Source organism: Hyaena hyaena, unplaced genomic scaffold (genome assembly GCF_003009895.1).
Source record: "Hyaena hyaena isolate Hyena2069 unplaced genomic scaffold, ASM300989v1 scaffold_2074, whole genome shotgun sequence".
Taxonomy (NCBI): domain Eukaryota; kingdom Metazoa; phylum Chordata; class Mammalia; order Carnivora; family Hyaenidae; genus Hyaena; species Hyaena hyaena.
The window spans coordinates 15,781-43,077 of record NW_024082710.1 but is presented as its reverse complement, the minus strand read 5'-3'; the positions used below and the strand labels follow the sequence as shown (position 1 = coordinate 43,077).

The 27,297-nt window shown below is 39.6% G+C and overlaps 1 long non-coding RNA gene across 1 annotated transcript in view; it reads left to right on the top strand.

Annotated features, from left to right (window-relative positions):
- The window catches only part of LOC120227205, a 31,465-nt gene extending 4,736 nt beyond the window's left edge, over positions 1-26,729 (top strand). The window contains exon 3 of the long non-coding RNA XR_005527203.1: positions 26,220-26,729. This is a non-coding gene — a long non-coding RNA (uncharacterized LOC120227205). The remainder of the gene's footprint in view (positions 1-26,219) is intronic.
- The last annotated feature ends 568 nt before the right edge of the window (positions 26,730-27,297 follow it).

The window sequence follows — 27,297 nt, the reverse complement described above, 5'->3', positions numbered from 1 at the left end:
ATACAGAGTCTTCTCGGCTCTAAATGTCCCATCTCTAATTATGTAAAGTCCTTCTACCTCCCTCCCTGGTGCAGGGAGGAGACCTTTCACATGGGAGATTTATCTCCTGCTTTCAAGGGGACTAAGGAGGGTCAGAGTGCTCTTACAATGACTGTTCCCCAAGGACCTCTAATTCAAGACAATCAGTCTGCTAAAGTGGCATATTTCAGGGTGGATATTCTGCGCCCCTTCACATCTCTAATGCATACAGACATTAATGTAAATCAACCCCAATATCAGTATCACAGAATACCACCAGAATGAACAATATTTCCTTGGGAGCATCTTTTTTAGTTTTTAAAGCTTTATTGAGGAATAATTGCCAAATAAAAATTGTATGTATTTAAGGTGTAAAATGTGATGATTTGCTATACGTATACATTGTGAAATGATAATCAAATCCAATTAATTAACCTTTTGGTGGGGAACCGCCAGGCACATCACATTTAATAAAATGCTGATGCTTTTTCTCTTGTTAATCGGTCTTTTGCAAGTTTAATCTGCAACACCCAGTGACATGACATAAGAGAGTAAAGGAAAAGTTTATCTGTCATCCACAAGGCCTGGTACAGACACTGGTAAGGAGTCAGGAGACAGAATGAATCAGGTTATATTTCCTTCTTTCCAAAAAAAAGGATCTGTTGAATACAGGATTGCTGGGCTGAGTCTTGAAAGATGATTCACAATTCAGCGAACAGCAAAAGGAAGCTGGGGTAGAAGGTAATCACATGCGGCACTGCTAAAAGCAAAGAGTGAGGTAAGAAACAGATATGAGCATTAAATAAGCCACTGGTGCCTGGCATATCATAGGTTCTCAGTAGAGATTTTCTTCCTCCAGCAGTTAACCAAAATGATGTCGTTAAGTATTCTTTGCAAAAATTGAGAACGTCTATAGGTGCTTAGCTACTCCGAGTGTGGTTCAAGAACCAGAAACCTCAGGATCACCCAAGAGCTTGCTAGAAATGCAGACCCTCAGGCCCCACCCCAGATCTGCTGTGGCAGAAGCTACCTTTTAATGGTATCCCCAGGCGATCTGTAGACAACAAAGGTTAGAGAAGCATTGCTAGGGGATAAGAAATGGGAATGATTTCACTGACAGATGAAATCAGGGAGATTCCAGAAAGCAGAATCCTAGTGGAAAGATCCTACAATGCACTCATAGCAGCGACCATTCTCACCCTATCAGTCTTATTATTTTTTAATTTAAATTTTTTTATTTATTTATGTATTTTGTTTTATTTTTGTGTTTATTTTTGAGACAGAGAGAGACAGAGCACAAGTGGGGGAGAGGCAGAGAGAGAGAGGGAGACACAGAATCTGAAACAGCCTCTAGGCTCTGAGCTGTCAGCACAGAGCCCAACGCTGGAACCCACAAAACTGTGAGATCATGACCTCAGCTGAAGTTGGATGCTTAACTGATTGAGCCACCCAGGCGCCCCCTATCGGTCTTATTCTTAACTTGACCCCCTCTTCTGACAAGCCACTTCTTTTTTTTTTTTAAATAGTTTATTGCTCATCCCGACAAATGCCCTCCTCCATGCCCATCACGCACCTTCCCCTCTCCCCCATACCCATCAGTCCTCTGTTTGTTCTCAACATTCAAGAGTCTCTCATGGTTTGCCTTCCTCCCTCTCCCCNTTTCCATTGGATACTCTTTCCCGCTTTGTCAAAGATTAGTCGGCTGTATACTTTTGGGTCCAGTTCTGAGTTCTCAATTCTATTCCATTGGTCTATGTGTCTGTTTTTGTGCCAATACCATACTGTCTCTATGATGACAGCTTTGTAGTAGAGGCTAAAGTCTAGGATGGTGATGCCTCCCATTTTGGTTTTCTTCTTCAATATTGCTTTAGCTATTCGGGGTCTTTTGTGGTTCCATACAAATTTTAGGATAGTTTGTTCTAGTTTTGAGAAGTATGCTGGTGCAATTTTGATAGGGATTGCATTAAATGTGTAGATTGCTTTGGGTAGTAATGACATTTTAAGTATATTTATTCTTCCAATCCATGAGCATGGAATGTTTTTCCATTTCTTTGTGTCTTCTTCAATTTCCTTCATAAGTTTTCTATAGTTTTCATCATACAGATCTCTTATATCCTTGAAATTTAGGAAGCACAGGTCTGATGCAAAGACTCAAATAATGACAAGCCTTCTTTAAAAAGGATTATCAGCCTCTGCCAGCCCCAGAAAATTGTTCAAGGAAATGCCTTTGTTGAGACAGCCGGGCTGCATTTTGATCTCTCCTAAACAGCACCGCCCTTTGGAACAACCAGAGTTGAAACCCCGTTTTCATGCAAAAGAATTGTTAGAACCTACGGCCTGAGAGAGCAAAGCTGGTGCCCCTGCTCTGAGCGAGGTGGAAGGAAACAACCGTGAACTTCAGTTGCCACATGCAGGGCAAGGGGTCGTGGGGAACCGACATCTATCCTTGCTGGTTCTGGCCCAGATTTTCTGTCTCTTTTTATTGTATTCCACTCTTCCTCCTCCCCGCCCATCCCGCCCCTTGTTTATACAGGTTAGATAATTAGGTAAAGAATTTGGTAGATAATGTCAGGCAGAAAAATATTCCCTTTACCCACTCACTGTTCAGTAACTGAGGGCTTACAAATTAAACTGACAAAAGACAAAAATGACCAGGAGAAAAGACCACGTTTACTCATGTAAGTACCTGGGAGCCTATAGAAGCTTGGCTCAAAGAAGAGTTTAGAATGTGGGGCTTATCTACCACCTCAATAGGAGAAGGGGCGCCAGGAGGGCACTTTTGGAAAAATGAGTGACTTTCAGAAAGACAAATGGGTCGTTAGAGGAGTAGATGGGCTGTATGATAGTTTTCTGACAATGTTTGCTTTTGCAGTTTCTCATCTTACTTCCAACTTCTCATCTCCCCACTATGTGGGAAAAGTCCTTTAAAGGTGATGGCAGTTGAATTCATTTGGAAGGTTCTGCTTTTAGGCAGATAAGAGAGGGCCAGAACTCCTTTCTGTACCTGTTGATTCTCAAATGTCTTCAGCTCAAAATAATATTTATGCCACAATGGGATACTCTGGATACCTTCAATAATTAGGAAAATGAGGGGACATATAAAGAAAATATCTACTATCCTTAACACACACATACACACCACCCACTCTTCACACCAACTGAAAAGAACTGTTAACATTTTATTATGATTTGTTTTTCAATCTCCTTTCTTTTCATTTTTGGGCGCATGGTTGAGATCATACTATATATACAGTTTTGTTTCTTGCTTTTCAACTTCACATTTTCAGCTTAGCATTTGAGATGTGTCAATGAGGAAGAACTTTTTAAAACTTAAATTAAAAAATTGTGATATTTCTCAAACATAAACTAAAGTTCATAAAATAATAGAACAACCACCCATGAGTTTACTGCCAGGATTTAAGAGACATGAACATTTTGCTACATTTGCTTTGGATCACTCTAGGAAAAAAGTCCCAAATGCAGTTAAGGCTACCCGTCCTTTCCTCAAGCCCCACCATGACCACTCCAATCCAAAGGTCACCACCATGCTGATATGGCTTCATTCTTAGACCTATTTTTAACTTTTTTCAATAAAAAATAGCAATGTTTCTTAGAGCTTTAAATTTTACACAAAGGATATTATATTGTACATATCCTTTTGCAAATTGCTTTATGACTCCAATATTAGGTCACCATGGAGAGGACATTCTTTCTTCCGTTGTATTATACTAATGGAAAGTAGGTACCCACTGTTTTGTCAGAAAATGTCTTAGCTTTGCAAAGTCCCAGAGCTTCGAGTTGATGGTGGACGGAATCAGATGGTCTCTCCTACCATGTGCCTATTTGAATCCAGTAATTGACAGAGAACTTGAGAAGCCTTCTAGGAGAAATGTGGAAAAGCTTCAGACCTCCTTCCTTCGGAGTTATACAGACACATTTAATAGACTCAGTAGCCCTGGCAGAGGCCGAGTAGCGGGAAAAATCAGAAAATTCTGAGAGGAGTCACCCTAGAATGGGGAATCTAAACCTGTGATATCTCTGAGATATCCTCTGATATCTCAGAGAAGGAAGGACAGATTTTTTTTAAAAAATCAGACCCTGTCGGTTCTGTGCCGATAGATTTATTTAAACGTTTAGTGAAACATGACCTCTCCTTACATTCTCCAAAAATCATGTTCAAAACTGATCATAGCAGCACTGTTTCAATCACCTATGACTGAAAACTGTTGGAATGTCCTTCAATAGTAGAACAGGCAAATACATGGTAAAAAATAATTTACATGATAAAATTTTCTACACTAATGGGAAAGAACATTCTACAACTGTATGAACGATATAGATGAACTTTACAAATACAGTGTCGAGTGAAAAAGAATATACACAAAGGAGCACATATTGTAAGATTTCATTTAAATGAAGTTCACGAACAGGCAAAACTAATCTCTGCTGTTATAAATTTGATGGTGGCTGCTCTTGGCAAGTGGTAATGGGTAGAAGGGGACCCGGAAGCACTTGGGGACCCTGGTAAGGTTTTGTTTTCTGATTTGGGTGCTGGTTAAAAGGGTGCGTTCACTTTGTGAAAATTCATCAAGATTTACACTTAACATTTGTGACGCCTGGGTGGCTCAGTTGATTAAGGATCCGACTTTGGCTCAGGTCATGATCTCACAGTTCGTGGGTTCAAGCCCTGTGTCGAGCTCTGTGTTGACAGCTCAGAGCCTGGAGCCCACTTTGGATTCTGTGTCTCCCCCTGTCTCTGCCCCTTCCACCCCACCCCCAACTCTCTCTCTCTCTCTCTCAAAAATAAATAAATGTTAAAAAGATTTCCACTTACATTCAACTTTCTATATGTAGATCATAATTTCAAGAATTTTTAAAAAATGATTTTATTTTGCATCTCAACGTGCTTCTGTGAAGTTGTACATTAATGATATTAATGCCCTACATTTATCAATCATGGCCCATGACCACTGGTTGAAGATCATGACACCCATTTGTTCCTCTACTTGGCACAGTTCACCCTCTTGATTTAAACCATGTGTGACAAAGGGTAACAGACAGCATCTCAAAAAGCAGTTGAGAACAGGATTATATAGACATGCTACACATTCTGCCTTTTTTTTTCTCTCAAAGACAATAGTGTGACTTTCTCCTTCTCCACACCCCTCCCTTGGCCTTCTCTGCAATTTTATGAGAAAACACTAGAAATCTGTTAGAAGAGATGAGGAAGCAGGTCTGTGAAGGAGGGAGCTCTCAATCCCCAGGACACGACTTGAGGGGCAAATTGACAGATCAGAGAGCAGATGGTGCCCACCATGCAAGTATTTCCCAGGGACGATGAAGCCCAGCTTCGGCAGGGTTTCATCTATATTTGGCAGCCTCAGGTTGGCCTTGTTCAAACCTCAGTGAACATTTTAAGAAGTCTCTTGTTGCTCACGCCAGAGAGGTATCAACAGAGAGCCCCCTTCTCAGCATTCAGGCCCTGCTTTTCATTGGACACCGTGTCCCCACTGCCTGCTTTCAATTTTCTCTGCATTTGTGCTCCGGCTCTTGACTCTAATATCCCTCCGTATATGGTTTTTTTGTTTGTTTGTTTTTTAAGGCACTCTCTTTAGATACTTAATTCTGTTCCAAATGCTTGCCTCTGCCAATCCAACAGCTCCAAATCTGCCTAGTAAATTGCTGTTGGCTAAACCTTTCTTGTCAATCCCTCACTGAAAGATTTCAAAACAAATGGAAAGGAATCTTTTGAATGCAGAGAAAAATATTTCCTTCTCTCATGAAACATGGGGTCAGCGGCAATGCCCAGTGCTTTTTTCAGATGGTTTGCTGACTTTGACACGTTCTAAGTGTCAAAGATGCAAATGAAATGTATGAAGATGCAAAGATGACTACACATTACTGAACAAATTAAGCCCTAGAAATCTCTTTGTCTTTGTATAGCATCTATATTGTTGTTTTCCTATAGTGTCTGACAGTTATACATCGGCAATATATGATGAGAAAGGAAAGCAAAAGAATGAATGGAAGGTGAACATAAAACAAATTGTCTAATTGTAGTCCAAAAGACGTTTGGTCTTTTTTCACATGTGAGAATCAACTTATTTGGCAAAATAATCTGCAACACAATCATGCTAATGTTGAAAAAGTAGTCAAACCCTGGATACTATGGCCATTCGTTGGGTGGTCTTAATGTACCCAAGAATACTAATGGTACCAAGAAGTCCCTGCATCTGAGAAATGTGTTTGATTTTGGTATTCCAAGGGTATTTCATGGAATCTTTTTAGTGTTCTTTATTTGACCTTTTAGTCGTATAGGACCAGTGTGCTTCAGAACATACTTGTGCAATTGCAACTGTAACTCAACTGGATATGATTCAGGGACTGCTAATCCGAATTGTGCCCAGGCAATGAGCTTCTGAAACCACAGTTATCAACTAAATGAATGCATCTGAGACTTCACCAAGAGCATCCTTTTTTAAAAAAAATATTTTTATTTATTTCTAGGAGAGAGAGAGAGAGAGACAGCGTGAGCAGGGGAGGATCAGAGAGAGAGGGAGATACAGACTCTGAAATAGGCTCCAGGCTCCGAGCTGGCAGTCAGCACAGAGCCCGACGCGGGGCTCAAACCCACGAACAGCGAGATCATGACCTAAGCGAAAGTCGGACGCTTAACCGACTAAGCCACCCAGGCGTCCCTCACCAAGAGCATCCTGATTAACATCCTCACTCATGTGAAGCCCAGGGCATATGATTCTCTTATACTACATATATTGTCCATTTAAAACACACTCTGAGCCTGTGTTGGAAGGGTTCCCATGAGTCTCAGTGGTTTACAGATAAAGTGTACAAGGCGGTATGGCCGTAATAATAATAAATGGGTGTATGACTGTCCTTTCTGGAGGTCTTTACAAATGAGTCAAATGAAACATTTATTTGTGTATCTGATCCTGGCATTCGGTTGTATTCTTTGTCATTAATTTAGCACAGCAAAACAAAGCATTGATTACTCTCTTCAGTGGAAGATGGCCACGTGTAACAAGGGGAAAAGAGAGTCATTACTGAAAGCAGAGCTTGCAGATGCCAATTACCCAAAGATGAAAGGGATTTGAGCCTGTCCTCTATGAAAAAGAACGGAAAGTGGACCCGGCTGTGGCATCTCTCATACCAATAAGAGGGAGGCAGGGTGTGATGATGTCTCCTGTAAACAGATTTTTTTTTTTGTCCCCAGATGGATACTCCACCAATAATTTCAGGATGGGGATGCACTGACCTCTAGTGGACAATCCGGTGACTGATCTTTTGGCCACAAATTACACCATAGGATTTCGTAAACTACATAATTACTTAAACTACATAGTAATTTAAAATATTTGAGGGGCGCCTGGGTGGCTTAGTCGGTTAAGCGTCCGACTTTCGCTTAGGTCATGATCTCTCGGTTTGTGGGTTCGAGCCCTTCGTCTGGCTTTGTGTTGACTGCCAGCTCTGAGCCTGGAGCCTGTTTCAGAGTCTGTGTCTCCCTCTCTCTCTGACCCTCCCCTGTTCACACTGTCTCTCTCTATCCTAGAAATAAAATAAAAATTAAAAAAATTAAAAAAATAAAATATTTGAGAAAACTGAGTTCAAATAACATTTGAAGTTTAAATATAGATTTTCTTTTTTCTCATAGTTGAAGCCAGTTCACTGAATTCAGATTTAAGCCATTATTATACTTGAAAGAGTTTTCCTTATTAACAATACCCCCTCTCTGTCTTGTGAAATATCGGTGCATAATTAGATGCATAACAGAATTATGTTAAGTTTATATGGAGGTAAAGACAAGTACCAGAATGCCAGAGACACCCAAAAGATGGCATGGATGCTGTCTATTTTATATGTTTGGGGGGTGTGGGAGAAATTAATTATCAAACACACATGGATTAGTAGGTTCTAGCTGCCTACCAGTCAGGAATTTGAGAATTCTAGAAGTTCAGTTTAAAAAATTCCAAAGCAAAGTACAAATATCCTAGATGCTACTCTGTTAGTGGGTAAAGGAACATTTTCAGTCCAAAGAAATTTGTATATCCAGTGTCTCTTGCATCATTGATCAAGAGAGTCTGTGAAATAGATCTTATTTATCTAGTTTAGTGAATGATATTTTGCAAAAAGTAATTAATGTTAAGATATGAGGAGGAAAGTAGACAACATCTGTCTCTTCAACTCTTGGATTGTGAATCAACTGAGAAATAATGTAAATGAGTAAATCAGACAAAAGTTTTTAATATTTATCCATTCATTTATTTTTGAGAGAGAGACAGAAAGAGAGAGAGAGCATGAATGGGATAGAGAGGGGGAGAGAGAGAATCTCAATCAGCTCCATGCCTAGAACAGAGCCCACCATGGGACCCAATCCCACGGCCACGAGATCATGACCTGAGCCAAAATCAAGAATCAGAAACTTAACTGACTGAGGCACCCAGGTGCTCCTGGACAAAAGGTTTTATTTTTAATTATTTCTTAAATATTTCTGTATTTATTTTTTTATTTTTATTATTTATTATTTTATTTATTTATTATGGGTGGGGAGAGAGAGAGAGAGAGGGAGAGTGCTCACATGGGCATGCATGAGTGGAGGGCAGGAAGAGAGAAATTTTGAATCCTAAGCAGGCTCTGTGCTGACAGCACAACACAGAGCCTCTACAATGGGCTCGATCTCAGGAACCGGGAGATCATGACCTGAGCGGAAATCAAGAGTTGGATGCTTAACCAACTGAGCTAGTCAGGCGCACCAAAGGTTTTTAAATATAAGTTTTATACTAGGTAAAGCAGATTGAAGGATGCTGCTCAACCCGTAGCTGACGTAGATCTATTATTGCCTTTCCCTCCTAGATTAAATTTTTGCTGATATAATTACTGTGCTTCCTTCCAGTTCTTCTTTAGTTCCTACCTTTTCCAGAACTGTAGGATTACTCACAACTTCCTGTATCTGTCCTTCCCTATTATGCAGTGTTAAGAAAAAAATTATCCAAAATTTAGAAATATAGGAAAGGGAAGTGGGATTCTTTTCAGTGTTATACCAGGATTTTTTTTAATAGGCCTACACAAAGAATTATTTAATTTTCTAAGAGTATGTACTTGTATTTGACTTAAAATTTATTATTTGAGTAGAGCTCAACCTCTGTGAAGTCCATGTCCATTTCCAGCATTCTGTACTGAGAAACTAAATATACAAATGGACATTGGCCAGACCATAAATAAAAATAACCGGTAACCGTGACTTGCAGGAACAAGCCCGGGAAACCAACCTATCTATAGTAACCAGCCCAGGGAAGCCAGCCAGCTTAATAAGTCCACCTTGTAGGAAGTCAGACAACCATCACCGATAATAATCCAGGAAGCCAAACAATTTTTGTAAACAATCAGCCTCAAATGGCCAGGACTGGATCCATAACTGCCAGCTTCCGGAATTATCATCCTTGCTTCCAACTTAGGACCAACAGGAGAAAGCCAAATATACACCCCCAACCAATCAAATGCAACATCCTGCTTCCTCCAATCAGAGCATACCTGAAGCCTCCCCACTAAGCTTTCCTACTCTATTGTCTTCTCTAAGTCTTTTCCAAAATGCAAGTGATGGCATGGGTGGTTTGCTGGTAGAATTTTCACCTGCCAAAATGCAAGGAAGGGGGTGACCCCTTTGCTCCAACGAGTTCTGAACAATAACCTTTGCTTGTTTACTTGCTTGGTCTTCCACAAGTCCAGGAGTCCTTCTGCAGGGGAACCACTGCAAAGTCACATGTCAAAGATGGTACAAGCACACACTTCTAACAGGGAGGCAGTAATTTAGTCTAATCGACAGGTAATGCAACACTGCAGAGGAGGAAACAGCATCGTTGACCAGTTCTCAGAAATGCTGGCATCTAGTCACAGACCAGAGGTGGAAGGTGAGGATGGGACTCATTTCCCACAGTGATGGGGACTGAAGATCTTTGAAGACTTTGGGAAGAGAAAAGGTCACGATTTCAGAAGCTGTTTGCAGGTAGGTATGAATCAAGCTGCCTCTGTAATGCAAATTTCTGACCATGTCAGAATAATTAGGCATTTGCCCTGTGGTGCTTCAGTTCCCAGAGGCACTGATTGAGTTCCAAGTAAACCATTGCCTGCAGGCAAAGCCTGAGTCCTTGGGAGTAAGGGAGAAATATATGCTGAATACACTAAATGAACACACTAAGTAAAATACCTGTAAATCTTACCATGTGACCAAATTCTGCATAATGTTCATAAAGCCCATGAAATTAAAGCTGAAGTCTAACATCATGGATATGTCTACCTATGTGCAGGCCATAGTTGTCAAGAATTATTGTCTACTAAAATATCGATAGCTCATTCACAGTGATAGATTACTTATCAGACTTTAGTAGATTTTATTTTTATATGAATAAAATTAATCAAACTTTGAAAATGCTCTTACATAGCTGAAGAGACCCTTATTTCGACTATCAAATAAGCTATGATCATCACGGTTTCCAGTGCAGTGTTCGAGTACATGGCCAGTTGCTGTAAAACTTCAGACACCTAGTATAGAAATACTTTGGTTTGCAACCCAAGCTCCTGTTTTCAGTCAACATTATGTTTGTGAGATTTTGCATTAATACACGTAAGTTTAGTTCATTAATTTTCAGCGCTATATTGCATTCCATTGACTGTGTGTTCCATTTTTAAAATTCATTCTCATATTAATAGTTACTTTCAGTTATTACTTCAATTTGCAATCCCCAAATATACTTTTTCCTTACCTGTCATCTACTCTTGACGGTATCCTAATATCAGTCCCTAAAGACACGTATCATGGATGGAGTTTATTCCCAAGTTGTTATATATAGAGAAGGGCCCACTGGGATGATCTACTGCATCCCATTCTTGATAAAGGCCAAGATTATTATAGTAAGAGAAACATTTAGCATGTTCTAGTCTGGGCCAGGATTGGTGACTCTTGACTGGCTTGCTCATGCATCTGTGGTCAGTTAATGAGAAGCTGACTGGTTTACAGCGATGTGATGGTCTCACATTGCTGGAGGTAGGGTGGCTGCTGGCTGGGGGCAACAGCAGCTGGTCATGTCTCTCTTCCTCCAAGAGGTTCCAAAGGTCAAGTGCCAAGATGGATGAGAAGTTCCCAACACCTTTTAAGTATAGGTGTACGGTCTGAACTAGCATGTTGCTTCCTCTACATTTTATTTGCCAAAGCAGAACACACAGGCACCTCAGCTTCGAAGGCAATATTCCAGCTATCTATTTCTATTTAAAAAACCACCTCAAAACTTAGTAGCTTAAAACAATCATTTATTTTTCTCACATATCTGCCATTTGGCCAGAGCTCAGTGGGGACAATTCATGTCTGCTCTATCAGATGTCAACCGGCCAGCTTGACAAGGGCTGGAGGGTCCACGTCCAAGATGGCTAAGTCATATGGCTGGCAATTCCTCCCCCTATGAGACTCTTAGAGGGCAGACTAGCTCCCTTACAACATGGTGGCCGGGTCCCAAGAGCAAGCATCCCAAGAAATAGGAAACTGCTAGTTTCTTGAGGGTTGTTCCAGAAACTGGCACAGCATGACTTAAACGTTGTTCCGTATTTCAAGAACTACCACTCAGATTCATAGGACGCCTGGATGACTCCATTAAGCGTCCAGCTTCAGCTCAGGTCATGATCTCATGGTTCATGGGTTTGAGCCCTGCATGGGGCTCTGTGCTGACAACTCAGAGCCTGGAGCCTGCTTAGGATTCTGTGTCTCCCTCTCTATCTGCCCCTTCTCTGTTCACATCCTGTCTCTCTCTCTCTCTCTGTCTCTCTCAAAAATAAATGAACATTATATTAAAAAATTAAAAAAAAAAAAAAAAGAAGTTACCACTCAGATTCAAGGGAGAGAGCCTAGGTCAATCTCTCAGTGAAAGGAATGTCAAAGAATTTGGGGGGCTATATTTAACAGTACCTGTAGGCAGCTCCAGACTCCACCCTGCTGGGAGAGGTGATAATGTCACCTTGTACTAGACAAAAGGCATGGAGACTGGAAGAGGTAAGAAGTTGCACCCATTTCACAATCGATGTCAGCAAGGAGGGGGAAGATTCCTGGTTCAATATTTTTTCTGCTCCTTTTAACTAAGCTATTATTTGTCTCAGCCTTATGTTAGCTATAACTTATCAAAAGGTAAATTTAGAAATGCCACTCTTATCATTTAAATGGCTTACAGAATTTTATATCGAAAAGCTTTATAAGTACCACCCATTCATTTTGAAATAAATGTTAGTGCTTTAGCTCCCCTTGAAAGATGTGAAATGATGTTTTATTGATGGCATAACTATTATGCAACAACAGTGCAAGGTAATCATCTTATTCCACTTGACGAGATGAACATAGCCATTTCTGGCACAGAAAAGACAGTGAAGTACTCAATTACAGCTGTGTGATCAGTATAGAATCTCTCATTCCTATGAACTGCAGAGTTGTTAATTAGATGTAGGGCGGGAAACTGGAAGCTGTGGCCACCCCGAATTTTCCTTAGGCTGTCTTCTCTGTGCCTTATGGACCACAATTGAAAGGACCTAGAGGCCAGCCAAACAGAATTAGCCATTGATTTTCCCCAATCCCATTTATGCTCACTCACACAGGGCTCCAGTGGGACACAGCCACTTCATCAGGGAGGAAGTTCTAAACAGCGTTCATCAATTATATCCTAAATCCTTGTTTTCCTTTCCCAGGCAGCTACCTGATTTCAGGAAAAAATATCTGACCTTCTGGAATTCTTAAAAATGAGATATCTATAGCACCCATTCGGTATGGTTTGATAAGCCTGGTCTATACCCTCCAAGCTGATCCATGGAGCCGTGACTCAGACAGTTTGCTTGACTCAGTCTCCATATTTTGTGCTTTTTCAAATGCTTTCAGTTAGGACTATATTTGGCAGTAAGGAATAGAAAATCTTACATGTAGTAACTATAGGAAATGAGCATTTTCGGGGCACTTGCATGGTTCAGTTGGTTAAGCCACCGACTCTTGGTTTCCATGGATTTCTGGTCATGATCTCACGGTTCATGAGACTGAGCCCCATGTGGGGCTCTGCACTGACAGCACAGGAGCCTACTAGGTATTCACTCTCTCCTCTCTCTGCCCTTCCCTCGCTCATGCTTTCTCTCTCTCAAAAAAAAAAGAAAGTGAGGGGGCACATGGGTGGCTCTGTCGGGTAAGCGTCTGACTTCAGCTCAGGTCATGATCTCATGGTTCATGGGTTTGAGCCCCATGTCGGGCTCTGTGCTGACAGCTAGCTCAGAGCCTGGAGCCTGTTTCAGATTCTGTGTCTCCCTCTCTCTCTGACCCTCCCCTGCTCACACTCTCTCTCAGAAATAAATAAATCATTAAAAAAAATTTTTTTTTAAAGTGAGTATTTAAAATCACCAAGAAGCATAGTGATCTAGCAGTCTCATGAAACATTTAGGTGTCTATGCTGCTTTCTTTTGGAATGTCCTTATTTTGTGGTTTTCATCCTCATGTTTGTCACTGCGATGTTGCAGGTTGGCTCTTTTACTTAGACTGGAGCTACTAGGGTGATCTTCCTAGAGGAAGTCTGCTTGGGATCGCAGACAACAAAGAAGGATCACAGCCAAGAAATGAGAACATAAAGTAGAACCTGGAGACTTTCTTCACCTTGGTTAGGCCATCCTGAAGACACCTTACAATATACGTATCCCTGGCCTTTTTAATTTCATTAGCAAACATAATCCCTTTTTGTGAAATAGATTGGGGTTGAGTTTCTTGTCTTTTGGAACTGAAAGAAACTTAACTGGTACAAACTCCTTTTTGCAGAGGAAGAAACATGAAGATCTCCAGATCTATCTTAAAATATACATATAAAGTATCTGCTTATTGTATTCACATAGCAAGAATTCATACAGTGAGAATTTGGAATGTTAAGAAATCCTGGATAGAATTTATGGGAAACTGCAAAAGTGGTATTTAGAGAGAAATATATAGCTTTGAATGCTTATAATAGAAGTAGAGAGTGAAAGTTATGGGCCTAATTGTCAGTGTGAGAACTTAGAAAGAAAATGCTGAATAACTCCAAATAAAGGAAGAAAAGAATGAAGAAAAGAGCAGAAGTTTATGAAATAGAAATCAAATATAAATGCAGAGGATAACAAAATCATAATGGAAATTTTAAAAGTTTTTTTTAACATTTATTTATTATTGAGAAACAGAGAGAGAGACAGAGCATGAGCAGGAGAGGGGCAGAGAGAAGAGGAGACACAGAATCCAAAGCAGGCTCCAGGCTCTGACATGGGGCTCAAACCCACAGACTGCGAGATCATGACCTGAGCTGAAATCAGATGCTTAACCAGCTGAGCCACCCAGTTGCACTGGAAATTTTAAAAATACTTATAGCTAAATTACAAGGCAAATACTACCTCTCAATACTTGTGGGCTAGAACAAAACTGATACTTGAGAGGAAATGCATAATTCTAAATGCTTACAGTGAAGGAAAAGCCTGGAAGATAATTTGCTAGACAACCAATTTACGAATTTAGGAAACAACAACAACAAAATATCCAAAAACTAAAAGGAAGATGAAGATAAAACAAGAACAGACTAAAGATTAGGATCAAAAGCTGAAGGTGGGTTCTTTGTTAAGGCTTTTGAGGTGGACAAAAGCCTAGTGACATTAAGCACCAGGGGAAAGGGGGAGGGACGAAAATAAACAATAAGAATGAAAAGATAGACATATAAGCAGATTCACCAGATTAAAAAGAATAGAACATTATGAGCAATCTTTATGCTAATGAACTTGACAACAGATAAAATGGACAACTTCCTAGAAACGTATAATTTTACAGTATTGATTCAAGAAGAAAAAGAGCCTGCCCAGTCAAAAACCATTAAGGAAATAGAATCAGTAATTAAAGATCTTCCCACAGGCAAGATCTTATTTTCAGGAAGATTCTATCAAATTTTCAAAAAAAAAAAAAATCATTCCAAAATATACAAACTCTTCCAGAGAATAAAACATAAATATTTTTCCCAGCCTACCCACTTAGGGAGAATAACTTTGATTCAAAACTCAAAAAGAGCATGAAAATGTCCAGCCCATTTTATTCATAGGGTATCTTTATCACCCAAGGGTAGAGAAGAACTTCTTAAACAAATTATGAAAATCACTAAACATAATAGGATTGATGAATCCTACATTAATATTAATATCTGTTCATCAAAAGACACAATAAAGTGCATAAATACATCATAAAATAGGGGAAAACCATTTCAAAACACATATAACAAAGGATTAATATATAGAATATAGAAGAATTGTCCAAATCAATTAAAAAATAGACAAAAAAATTTAAAATGCACAAAAGACATGAACTCGTGTTTCACACAGAAAAGAACTACAAATAGCAAATAAACACAAGAAGAAATGACCTACTATATTACCAATAAAGGAAATACAAATTAAGATCATAAGAAGGTATCATATTAAATAGACTAGATAAGCAAAAAATCAGAACTCTGATAATACTGTGCCCTGAGGGATATGAGTTGATGAAAACTTTTCTGTACTTCTAATGGGAGAGTAAATTGTTAGAGCAACTGTTGGCAAGCAACTTGGCCCTCTCTTATAAATTTGAGCATTCATGTATCTAAAGATAGGTATTCCTTGCTTCAGTACACCCTAGGGAAATGCTTGCAAAAATGTACAGTTACTAGAATGTTCATAACAAGTTTGTAGCACAGAAGACAATAGTTAGAAATGTCTATAAATAAATTTCGGAATATTCACAACAGTGAATATTTTATAGCATTACCAATTGAATGAACTATAGCTCTAAGTAACTTGGAATGAATCTTAGAAACATAGTATTGAGAGAAAAAAAGAACTGGAAACAGACAAGCAGACGGCTCATACCCAACTGTGATAAGAGTATCTAAAGAACGAAGGGTTTTATCAACAAAAGTCAAGAGAGTGGTTACCTCTGAGGTGGGTGATGTGACAGAGTGAGAGGACATGAAAGTACATACAGGCAGACTCTATATTCTAATTCTTTTTTTTATTTTTTTTATTTTTTATTTATTTCTAGGAGAGAGAGAGAGAGAGACAGCGTGAGCAGGGGAAGGTCAGAGAGTGAGGGAGATACAGACTCTGAAATAGGCTCCAGGCTCTGAGCTGGCAGTCAGCACAGAGCCCAACGCGGGGCTCGAACCCACGAACCGTGAGATCATGACCTAAGTGAAAGTCAGACGTTTAACTGGCTAAGCCACCCAGGCGCCCCTCTATATTCTAATTCTTAAGTTGGGTTGTGGGTATACTACAGATATTCAATTTATCATTATGCATTATAACTTACATATATGCTATACATTTTTTATGATACGAATATCAAATTTTAGATAAGAATTTTTTTATTTAAAAGGAGAGATAAGGGAAACCTTGGTGGCTCAGTTGCTTAAGTGCCTGACTTCAGCTCAGGTCATGATCTCATGGCTTGTGGGTTTGAACCTCATGGTACGGCCCTCTGCTGACAGTCTACAGCCTGCTGTGGGTTCTCTGTCTCCCCCCACCTCCCTCCCCCGCCCCTCCCCTGCTCACAATCTCTCTCTCTCAAAAAGAAATAAATAAACATTAAAATTTTAAATAATTAAATAAAATGGGAGATAAACATTATTTGGAAGCTGCCTATTGAGCCAGGAAGCTTCTGCAGCAATGCTGTCTCCAGGACCATGCAATCTGTCTACAATCCACACCAGAAAAATGAATGCTTCATTCCTTGCACCCTCCTCCATTCAACACACCAAAATGAGGTTGGAAAGATGTTTAGCAAGCTAGTCCACCACATATGTTATCATCATTATGGTTCAACACACTATTAGAGGTGCTAGAAGATTGGGAAGGAAGGAAACAAGTAGTCATTGTTTGAAAATGACACAGAAAAAATCTAGAGAGTAAGTGTGATGGTTAATTTTACATGTCAACTTGATTGTGCCACAGAATGCCCAGATATCTAGTTACACATTATTTCTGGGTATGTCTGGAAAGATGTTTCTGGAAGAGGTTAGCATGTGAACTGGTGGAATGAGTAAAGCAAATTGCCCTCTGTGTGGGTGGGCATCGTCCAACTCCTACAGAGCCCAAGTGGAACAAGAAGGTGAAGGAAAAGTTGGTTTCTCTCTCCATTTTTTCCTCTGCCTGACTGCACTGAGACCTTGGTCTTCTCCTGCCCTTGGAATAGAAATTACTTTATCAGCATTCATTGTTCTAAGGCCTTCAGGCTTAGACGAGAACTGTACCACCGGCTTTCCTTAGTCTCCGGCTGTAGACAGCAGATTTTAGGACGTTTGAGCCTCTGCAATCATCTGAGCCAATTCCTTACAAGGAAATTTCATTCTATATTTCCTAATCTCCTATTGGTTCTGTTTCTCTAGAGAACGCTAATATGATGACCAAATTATTAGAACTGCCAAGTTGAAAAAATTTTACAGTAAGCCCACATATTCTCACCACCTAGATTCTAATAGCAACATTCCATTAGAATTGCTTTAACACACATCTATCCATCTATCCTTATTCATCAACGCATCTTAGTTATTGCAAACATCAGCGTACTCACCCCCTTGATATGTTCAAGTGTGCATCATGAACTAAAGTCTAATATTTCTTTCTAGATCTTTTCATTTTAGGGTAAAATGCACGTGATTACATTTGATGCATGCAACGAATGCACAAATCTTAAATGCACATGCACTGATTTACAAATATATACATATCTGTAACCAGACCCTTATCAAGATATAAAGTACCACCCTTCTTGGTCAATACCTGGCTCCCCACCACAGTCAACAACTTTTCTTAGTTTTGTCCCACACACACAAAAAATTTTGCCTGTTCTAGAAATTTATATAAATAGAAGCATGCAACATACATTCCTTTATTCTCAGAATCATCCATGTTGTTGCCTGTATCAGTAGTCTATTCTTTTTTAATGTTGAATACCACCACAGTTTGCTTATCCATTCTCTTATTTATGGGGGCTGTTTCCAATTTGGGGTCATTATGTCCCAAACTGAGCATTCTTCTATAAATCTTGTGTGAACATGTTTCATTTCTCTTGGACAAATACCATGGAGGGAAATTTTTGTGCCATAAGGTTATGTTTAGTTAAGAGTTTAGTTTGGTAAGAAATTCTCAGATCTTGTCTAAAACGGTGATTTTACCCTCCCACCAACAATTTGTGGTTATTCCATGTCCTTGCCAACATTTGTTATGGTCAATTATTTTAATTTTAGCCATTTCAGTGGGTGTATAATGGTATTTCAGTGTGGTTTTTACATTTCTCTGGTAAATAATTATGTTGAACATTTTTCCATGTGCTTATTGGAAATTCAATATTTTCTTTTGTGATGCATCTATTCAAATTTTTGCCCATTTTAAAGATTGTTTGCATTTTGTTATTCAATTTTAGGCATACATTATATACCCTAAATACAAATCCTTTGTCAGGTTTCTATCTTGTGAATATTATCTCCCAATCTGAAGCTTATCTATTAATTTTCTTATTGGTGTCTTTGATGCACAAATTTTTTTATTTTTATTTTAGCTCTTAATTTGATTTTTATGGTTCATTTTGAGTTAATTTTAGCACTCAGTAGTACTTTTGAAAAAGTTTGACAAACTGAATTTTAAATTTTATTAAAAGAAATTTCTAGAAAAAGCTGAGACAACTTTTACAATAAATGCAAAGACGGCTGACTTACTCCAACAGCAAGCAAGATATAGCCCAAAAGAACATTATTATCAAGTAAGATGCGTTGGTACCTCAAGAAGAGAAACACAGATCAGTAAAATATATGAGCCCCCAAAATGGGACCAAAGATGAATATGTAGATTTTCAGATGTGTGTGTGTGTGTGTGTGTGTGTGTGTATACAACAGAGTTGGCATCTCAAATTAGGAAATGTTTGGATTATTTGGCAAACGTACTTAAGAAAATGGGCTCATCAGTTAGAGAAAAATGAAGTTGAAACCCATATCACAACATACACAAAACTCCAAGCATATTAGAGATCTAAATTGAAAAAGTTAAGGGGAGCCTAGGTGGCTCAGTCCTTTAAGCCACCAACTTCAGCTCAGGTCACGATCTCATGGTTCATGAGTTTGAGCCCCACATCAGCCTCTGTGCCAACAACTCAGAGCCTGGAGCCTGCTTTGGATTCTGTGTCTCCTTCTCTCTCTGCCCCACTGTCTCTCTCTCACTCTCTCAAAAAATAAACATTACAAAAGAATTAAAAAAAAAGGTAAAACCATAAATGTAAGAATAGAAAAATGTATGAAAATTTCTCTGAGAACTTGGGGTGGGAAAGGATTTCTCATACATAATCCAAAAAATACAAAGCGTTAGAGGGAAAATTGATTGATTTGGCCCCCCAAAATTAGAGAAGTTTCTCTAGCAAAGGACACAAAGTTGTCAGACAAGTGACAGACTGAGGAGATATCTGAGTCATCCATAATGCACAAGAGAGATTAATATCTAGAACGACTAAGGAATTTTTTTAAATCAGCAAAGAAAGGAAAGAAAAATGGGCTACAGATATGTGTCTTTTTCGGGCTGCTATAACAAAGTGCTGTAGATGGGGTTGGCTCATAAACAACAGAAATTTCTTTCTCTTGGTTCTGGAGACTGAAAGTCCAAGATCAGAATGCCAGCGTGGTTGGGATCTGGTACAAAGATATAATCCTCCTCTGGTTTATGTCTTCACGGGGTGGAAAGAGAACAGGCTAGCTCGCTGATCTCTTGTAAAGTCACTAATCCCATTTGTGGGGGCTGTGAACCATTATGACCTAATTATCTCCCAAAGTCTCCACCTCCAAATACCATCACACAGGGGATTGGATTTCAACACGCGTATTCTTGGGCGACAGAAGCATTTGGTCCCTAACAGTGATCCAGAAGTTCAAAAACTGGGACACACAAATGGCTTAAAGAAAAATGAAGAGATTCAGTCTCTTCATTCAGTCTCACTATTAATCAGAGAAATGCTAAAAACTAATAATAAGATTCCGTTTGTATTGAATTGTCTAGTATTAGCAATAATAGAAAGCTGGCTACTATCAAATGCAGAAAGGTTACCTAGTCCAGACAATGTGATGAACAATTTGGTGTCATTCATTTCTGGGTATATACTCAGGAGAATCTTTCATGCAAATCCATACAGAGACATGTGCAGGGATGCTTATTTCAACATTACATGTGAAAGCAAGATTCATCTCTAGAAGAACAAGTAAAAAGGCAACAAATGTATGTGATAGAATGCTATGAAAACTGTAACAGTCAGGAGCAATAAGGTAGATTTACCAGGTGCACATAAATAATTCTTAAAAACATAACACTTAATGGAGGAAAAGGGAAAGAATTTTATTTATATCTTGGTTACACTCATAAATTTATTTTTTAACATGTTTATCTATTTATTTTGAGAGAGAGAGAGAAAAAAACTCAAGTACAAGTGCAGAAAGAATCCCAAGCAGGCTCCTCATTGACAGCACAGAGCCTGACACAGGGCTCAATCTCATGAACCATGAAATCATGACCGGAGCTGAAATCAAGAGTCTGACGCTTAACTGACTAAGCCACCCAGGTGTCCCAAAACTCATATGAATTTAAATAAACACACACAATACCATACATTTTCAAAACTAAACAGATATCTAAATAAACAGACGAAGAAGGATAAGAAAGTCGTTTATTATGTGTCTAAGGGGTGAAATGGAGTTGGGGTGAAAGGGATATAATCAATGAAATCAAATAAAACAAAAGAAGGGTCTTGCACAGAGTAGAGTGAATAGCATACCATCAGTTGAAGTGTATAATCAAATGCCTTTCTGGGCAGTGGAGACATACGCGCACATGCACAATCATGTATTAGGTAGGTTCTAAAATTACATTTCAATCTATTGAACCCTCTCATCTTATAATCATCTGAACTGAAAAAGCCCTCGGAGGAGACTGTCAAAAGTTTTGTTGAAATCACAGAAAAATATGAAATGCCTTTGAGCTATTAAACTAATAACCATGACTTCATAATGTATATAAATGTTGAATCAAGGTGTTGTTCATCTGAAACTAATATAATATTGCATGTCACCTACACTTCAATTTTAAAAAGAACAGTAGGAGCACCTGGTTGGCTCAGTTCATGTCATCATTTCATGGTTTGTGAGTTTGAGCCCTGTGTCAGGCTCTGTGGGGACAGCTCAGAGCCTGGAGGCTGATTTGGTTTCTGTGTCTCCCTCTCTTTCTGCCTCTCCCCTGCTCGTGCTCTGTCTCTCAAAAAGAAATAACGTTGAAAAAAATTTAATAGTAATAAAAGAACAATCACACAGCGAAGAAGTTATTGATATTGATATGACTGACTTATTATCAGTGACCAAGTTAGCTTGACAGAACTTACACCAGTCATCGTCAAATGTTTTGTCAAGTTCCCACACACTGAGCACTTCTTGGTTATCCTCTAGAATTGTTTCAGGTTTTTTATTTCAGCCATTAAGATTCCTTGTATCTCCCTTTTGAATACCAGGTCATATTTCCCCCAGCTTTTCCTTTCTTGTGCCTCTCCCATTCTCCAAACATTTTCAAAAGTAAAGAAAATGATTGTAACAATAATTTTAAAATGTGAGATAAAACCTGTGAGTTCCTTCAGGACTCTAGGCTGTAACCCATCTGAGCTTGTTTGGGTAAAAGCATTTAAAGAAGCTTTGTGTTTTCTACTAACGCATTAATATTTTATGCCTTTTCATACAAAGCCATGGATTATTCACCAAAGGCCACAGCCTTTGTAAAGGGCTTCAGTGATTTAGCATAACACATAAAAATATAAACCCACCACAGAGGCAGAACTAGCCAAGAAATAAGAAACTATTAATTGTATAGTCAGCTGACTATATTTAAAAGGGATTTACATGGTGATGTAATGAATAGGAGTCAGGGATGTGAATTCCAGTTCTCACTAAAGACCTTCAATTATAAAATGTGCAGTACTTGTCAGGATTAGATGAGACCATGGATGTGAAATATCTTTGTACACTGCTGAGTAAACAAAATAGGAAGTGGATATTTTAATTTGTATTTTTAAAATTGTATTCAAAGAAATGGAAGGGTGCACTGGACAAAATGTCTTTAGTTCCATGTAAGAAACAACCCAGTTCTGACAGCCTAAACAATGGAAGGAAGGTACTTACCCAATGTCTGGAGGCAGGGGGAGGGCGGATGTGTGGGCTCAATGTCAGCAAGACCTGCTTGCTCTCCTTCTGTTCTCCAGCTCCTCGAGGGGTTTTCTGCTTCTGTGGTCACAAAATGACTGTAAATAGCATTTAGGATATAAGTTTCCTGGTACAAACCTGGAAATAATTAGGTCACAGCCCTGAGAGTTTAAATAACTCCAGGTGCCTTTAGCTCTGATTAGCCTGACTTGGGACATGTGCCCACCCCCTAACCATCCCTGTGGCCAGAAGAGTGGGACAAGATGGACTTAAAGTTAATTACGAGTCATGGCCACAGCGGCTGCTTTGCACAACTCCAGGGGGCAGTGTTCATATATCTCTGAGAAATGGATGCAGGAGAAGCAGTCAACACTGTAGCAGGCTACTACTACTACTACAAAGTCAGTGTTTATACTGGAAGTCCTTTGAGCAGGGAACAGAGCACCCAGCCTCATTAATTGTAGGTTATATCATCAGGAAAAATCCAAGATTTTACCCATTAATATATTCCTCATCCCTGCACAATCCCCTCCCCCAAATTCTCCTCTGAACACCACCCCACCTTGCTTTGTGAATCCAAAGCCCAGGAATATCATCTGCATCCATGATTTTCCCAAACTCCTCTCTATCATTAGCTCACAATGATGAGGTTTCCCCAACATGCTAACAAAACCAAATATCAGTGCAACCTGGTTCTGAGCTCACATGACCTTTAGGTCATGTGATTTTACTGCATGTGTCCTTCCTGTCTTCCTTTTTTTGGAGTCTGTGACCTAAATCATAGTTTCCCTCCTTTCTTCTGGTTCATTTCAGCTTCTTTTACCAATTGCTCTGCTTTGCCCAATAAATGCTGATGTGTTTCTGGCCTCTCCTCTTGTTCCTATTCTCTTGTTCCAAGTTCTCAAAGGCTTCAAGTGCAGTCTTATGTCAATAACTCCCACACATAAACCCACCCCAAACCTTTTATATGTCCGGTCCCCTCTAGGCATCTCTAAGTTACTATCTAAGGATCCCGGAAATTCTGGCATTAAAAACCAAAGTTCTTGTTATTAGTATTCTAAATCAGAATGAAAGCGAGGACCCTGTGGTTTTCTGGACAAATGGTACTAAATGGTACTAAACCATACACTCACCCAAGATGGAAACTGCAATAGTCCTCTACACCTTTCTCTCTTTCGCCTTCTGTATCAGTTAGTGATGCAGCTCTTTCTTTAACATTCTTGCTCATGTCCTCTCATCATCCCCTGGTGTGTGCCCAAAGTATCTTCCTGGATTAGGGCTCTCCTCTAACAGAGGTGGCCTCCCTGTTTCCATTTTGTGCACTGTCTGCACACCAGATGGAAAGGAAATGAGAGACTAAAAATCTGAACAAACCACCCCCCTCATCTCAAACCCTTCCATGGTCCCCCATCACATAGCAGATAAACCAAACTTCATCTAAAGGGGATGCTAGGTGATTTAGTGGACAGAAACTGCAACAACTTCATTGAAACTGAGACAGAGAAACTGAAGGACTCCATAAAAATCTGCTTTTTGCTCTTTCCTGCTTCTGTTCTTGCTCTTTTTCCTGCTTCTGTTCTGTTGTTCTGTTCTGTTCCCACCCCACTATACACATGCCTTGTAATGCAAATAGTGGATGTCCTTCTCGTAACGGACAAGGAGTTAATGATTTCTTTAGAACAGATCACATCTCAGAAAGGACTAGCTGAGAATGACCGCATGAAGCCATCATATGTGTGTTTCAGATCGCCAGCACAAGACATCTTGATGCCAAGACCTCTTGGCTCTGAGGAATAATACCTGGGCCCTTGTCTTTGTTCTACCTGGTTCCTGGATGCCCAAGAGGACACATACACCAGACCACCATCCTTAGTAAAAGCTCCAGACCCCAAATATAGATGAAACTTTCTCTTTTCCTTTCTGAGTCTTCCAGACACTCTGTCATTCTCTCTATATCTTCTATAAACCCTGCTTTCACCTCCTGCTGGCTCGCATTTGATTTCTATCCTGCTCACATGCAGCCAGTAACTCTCTTGGCTGGTCCTGTGGGACCCTGTCTGGGTCCTCTGAGCCTACCTGCTGCCATCAAAACCAGTGAATGAGAACAAGTATTATAGTGAGTTTCAAATCCAGTTCCTCCCTACACCTTGTATCGATCTCCAGCACTATCCTCAATGGCCGATTATACTTTTGTCTCACTCATTGCTCATAATAGCTTTAAGAAGTAGGTCCTCAGTTGGTTGAGCATTCAACTTCAGCTGCAGTCATGATCTCACGATTCATGAGTTCAAGCCCCACATCGGGCTTGCTACTGTCAGTGAAGAGCTCACTTTGGATCCTCTGTCCCCCTCTCTCTGCCCCTCCTCTGCTTGCACTCTCTCAAAAATAAACAAACATTAAAAAAAAGTAGTTTCTCCTATTGTCCCCATTTCATAGACAGTGACACTGAGGGACAGAGTTTAAGTAGCTTGCCAAAGATCATACAAGTAATAGAGAAGGCAAATAAATTATGGTAGCCTAACGCAGGAGTCCGCTTTTTTATATATCCATCCAAGGAATTACATTTCTCAACCTGGGCTCTATTAACCTATCCAGAGATAGGCCAAAAATTACATTGATATTGGATAGATACAGATATAGATATAGATATAGATATAGATATAGATATAGATATAGATATAGATATACAGCTGGGCAAAGGATCCATAGGTTTCCTAGGATTCTCAAAAGAATCCCTGGCACAAACAAAATGGATTAAAAAAAAAGAAGATCTACTCTATGACTGTAAAATGACTTCCAGAAATCTTTCCTGGAAGGCTTTGAAGTTGTAGGGCTTTGAAGCATATTGTGTTACCATTATCTGCTCCTTTGAAAACCCAACACATCTGTGAATTGTCCCCTGAATTTAATAAACTCCCTTCCAACAGCATGTGAACATGGGCCTGGAAAAGCAAGAATGGTGGGTTGTCCACAGAGCTGGGAGTGGCAAATGTCCCTCCAGCCCAAAGGTCACGTGTGCAGTTCAACCTGCAAGTGTAGGACCAGAAGCCTCCCTTCAACAAGGCAAATAAAAAGAGAAAGCCTAAACCACAGGGAAGTCCTTCAAGAGATGTCATTGCTGAAGCCCAGTCACTTGCAGGGAAGGCTGAGTCACATCCAGATTCTCCCAGGTACAAGTGTCTTCAATTGATATGGTCATCTTCTGCAGGGCTGGATATTTGCAAAGTGTCCTGCTTGCCTTGATTAATGACTCTCTCCATAAAGCCAGTCTTGGTGATGACATGACAAAGCTCTTCTGTCCCCATGTGCTAACAGTACAGCGGGACCATTAGCTGCTGGCAAGGATCCCAAAATTGCTCTGAAGATGTAGAAGAATTCTAATGAGATGTAAAGTATCCATCATAAAGAAACACAATAGATATTTCAAAGCTCGTGCTCAATACTTGCACTTAACAAACACGGTCCCTATTTAGGAAACACACATATTCTCTGTGTGAAGGGAGAAAAGTCCTTTCAAATCTTTTCTGCATTTTCTAAATTTTATGTTATGAACATGCACTCTTGCTATTAGGAAAAAGAATTCATTAACAATGTTTTAAAATTTTTCTAATGTCATACACTCTTGTGGTTCTCAAAAGTAGTTTGTTACCAGAATCAGCAGGGGAGATGTGCTAAAATATAGATCTACTGAACCAGAATCCCTAGGGCTGGTCGAGGACCTGGCCAGGTGGTGTCTCAAAGTCCAGAAACTCAGAAGTCAAGACTTCTTGCTTATAATGGACACAGTTGATTACCTACCCAATACACTTCCTATCTTTCCCTTCTTAATAGCACCCAGATTTTACTTAGGTAGCTACTTCTCTTCCTGCCTCCTTCCCCCACCCCCACTCCCAGAGTAAACACAATCCTTCCCTCTTTCAAACACAGGATGGATCTCAGGACCTGATCCGACTGCTGAGACATAAACTCTCTCTGTTGCACCAGAACTGAATAGGAGCCCCAGAATTGCAATGCCTACAACAGCCATCTTCAAACCATGAGGGGAACCAGTCTTAGAGAAGATGACACCTTAGAAACCAGAGTAGGGATCTAGGAAGAAACTGAGACCTTGGTGCTACCACAAAGCTGCTAGACCAACCAATTAAGAAGGCTTTGTCGTCTCTGGATGTCGTCTCTGGTACATGAAATAACAATCCTCTTTATTGAAAAGGCTGACCATATTGTACATGTGTATGTGTTGCACAAGCCTGTGGGCCCCGAACTTGAGTATGAGGTCTGTGACAGCAGAAACAATGTCTCATCCATAGCACACACTTCTTAAATCTAAGAGCTATACTATATCACACCAGACCATACATACCATACCATACGATACTACTATATTGTAATGCCTGCTCTACTATAAGGTCTCAATAAATACTTTTTATTAAGAGGGAATGAAAGACTGAAAAAATAAACAATAGCATTTACATTTAATAAAAAAATACCATGTGTTGGTGAGGATTTGGAACAAACGGAACTCTGAGCCCTGTGAGTGGAAGTGTAAATTGGCATAATAGGTTTGGAAAATAACACAGTGGCTCTTCCTGTAACTACAACTATGACCCAGCAGTTTCAACTCTGAGCATGTACCTATATACCCTAGAGAAATGAATGTATATGTCCCCCAGAAGACTTATACAATAATGCATATAGCAGCTTTATTCAAAATAGATAAAAATTGGAATAAACCAATTGTCCATCACTAGTCGAGTGATATGGTTGAAATATTCTCATAATGGTATATTATGAGTAGCAGACTACTCAGCAAGTAAAAGAACAAACTATTGCTACCCAGGACAACATAGATGAATCTTACAAACTCAATAAACAGAAAAAGCCACACACACACACACACACAATCCATATTACGTGATTCCATTTATGAATTGAAGGTAGCAGAGGCAGAATTGCCACCCTAAAATACTTCCTCTTTGGCATAAAGATTATTTTGAGCTGATTATTT